General features: G+C 53.2%; 1 pseudogene; it reads right to left on the reverse strand.

Moving 5' to 3' along the window:
• Window positions 1-401: 401 nt before the first annotated feature.
• On the reverse strand, window positions 402-1,108 carry LOC131401789 (androgen-induced gene 1 protein-like; annotated as a pseudogene).
• Window positions 1,109-2,346: the final 1,238 nt, after the last annotated feature.

Genomic DNA, 2,346 nt, shown 5'->3' on the forward strand with positions numbered 1-2,346 from the left:
ACATTTTCTCTAGTCCTTAGAATTAGGTGCTCTTGTTTTGACTCTCTGCCCTTATTTTATAATCTCTTAGTATATGTTTGACCCAGTCTAAATTAGTCATCTTTCACCCTAAAGTTCCTAGATTCCTCCCCATGTTATTACCGGGCCTTATGCTTCTGTTCTGATTCTCTGGCCCTTTTAGTGCCAGAAGGGGACACGCCTTTAAAAAAAAAACAAAAAACTCCAACTGCCAAGGTTACCAAGTTGTGCAAAAGAGGAGCTGCTTATGCAAACTGCTTCAGACTTTTATACGGGAAGGAAGAGTGCAAAGTCACACTGGAAATGCATTTTGCAAATCTCTCTCCCCTAGTGTTTCTGGAGTAAAAGGTTTTAAGTAAATTACTGACAATGGGCAAAAAAAACACATGGAAAAAAACACTTTATTAGGTGCTTTCTCTTCTTTAGGAAGAGAATTTTGGTCCTTTCAGAGGAGGCTCCAAGTAATTCGACAATGCCCAGTTTTCTTCAGTTGCTGCAAGTGGATCCCACGGTGGGTGCTCTGGAAAGCACCTTGGGGGCGAACGGGTCTGAGGCCGCTCATGATCAAGGTCGTCCAATCCACTTGCAAAGTTGAGAATCTTGCCGTGTCACCCTAGCAGCAGGTCTGTGTTCCCCTCCAAAGAGCCCACCACCTGGCGCACCCCACCTCCACTCGGGCCCCAGCCACCAGGTAACGTCGGGCGCTTTAGGAGGTGCTGCTGCGGGGCCGCTGCAGACGCAACCGCCGGGGAAGAGGCGAGGACAGGGGTGGATGCTGCAGGCGCGCGCGCAGGTGCTCGCGCACCCACAAACACACACAGGCTCGGGGTGCGCGGAGGGCGGGGGAGGGGCGGGGACGGCCTTACCAGATCAATGAACGTCAGGAATTCCCAGCTCCCTCCGTAGGTCTGATGCGAGGGCATGTCGATGGCCTTGTAGTTGCAGAGGATGGAGCAGTAGGACAGCAGGATCGCCACCGCAGCACCTGGCAGGGGACAAGCGCCATGTCCGCCAGAGGCCTGGGCGGGCGCGGCGGCGCCGAGGGCGGGCGGGAGCGCAGGGCGGGGGCGGGCGCCGTGGGAACCCGGGCGCGGCCGCGGGGCGGGCGGGGGCTGCGGCGGGGCGCCCCCGGGGGACGGCGCGACCGCGGGCGCCCGGCGACCTGCGCGGGCGGGGCGATTGCGGGCACTGCTGGCGGCCGGGCGGCGTGGCGTCAGCTCTTTCGTCGCCTCCGTCGTTCTGCTCCTGCGTTCGCGGGGCCCCGGGACACCCGACCGGGGGCGCCCCCTAGGCGTCCCGGCGGTGGGTGGGTGGCCGCCGAGCGCGCTCGAGCTCCGGGGCCGCGGCTGGTGGCATCTGGCGGGCGGAGAGCGACGCGGCCCGGAGAGGGAGGTCGGCAAACCTGCACTGAAGGAGGGGACCCCAGTGTAGACAAACGTTCCAGCCGGGGCATTGCAGCGGAGGTCAAGGGTGGCTCCTGTGGCCAACTGGGGTGCTCTGTGGCCACAGGAGGTGGAGGCGTGAACTTGGGGTGTAAGCCCGCGCCCCGGTGCCCCCGAGTGACTTGCTTTATTTTGGACCCAATTGAATTTTCAGTGTTAAACTACTATTAATCACTATGAAATTCCCTTATAAATTCTATTCCAGTGCCTTGCACTTTTCCACGGGAACTTTATAAATATCATATCAGTATATAATATAACAAGACAGGCTATGCACTTTGGACGAGAGGTGTATACGTGAAAGATTATAAAGGAAAGAGTGTCAGATAACTTTCTGCTACAAGATTACATTCAGCTTAAAAACAAATCATTCTGAGTTTGGATGTAAAACCCGGTGTGTAATTTGATACTAATCTTTTGAGGGTTAAACGGGTTTTGCCCTTTTACTTATTTGTTTTTTCCTACACTACAATACCAGGGCTTCATGGAAGGAAAATAAATATCAACTGGATTCCCTCTGCCTTCCAGTAAATGTTGTCACGCTGAAGTTGCATCAGTCTGTGGGCAGCATTTTTTTTTTTTATCATGATCGCATTTCAGCCAACCAGATGCAGGGTCAGATGATGAAAAGACCACATAGGTATTTCCTGTGGATCCATTTAAAACAGGTGTCCTCTCCAAATAGTCTCTGAGTCAGAGGATGTGGAGGGAGGGCGCAGGGAAAGCCGAGTGTTAGAGAGAAAGGAGCAACTCATGAATGTTTTCCTGAATTTTTCCAATGAAGCTCTAAACCAAAATAAAGAAACCCCGTAGATTTCTTTCATTGGCCTTATAATTATGCTAATAGAAATTGATGTCACAAAAATCAAGATAATTCCAAGAAGAT

This window comes from Diceros bicornis (assembly GCF_020826845.1).
Source record: "Diceros bicornis minor isolate mBicDic1 chromosome 16 unlocalized genomic scaffold, mDicBic1.mat.cur SUPER_16_unloc_1, whole genome shotgun sequence".
In the NCBI taxonomy this organism is placed as follows: Eukaryota; Metazoa; Chordata; class Mammalia; order Perissodactyla; family Rhinocerotidae; genus Diceros; species Diceros bicornis.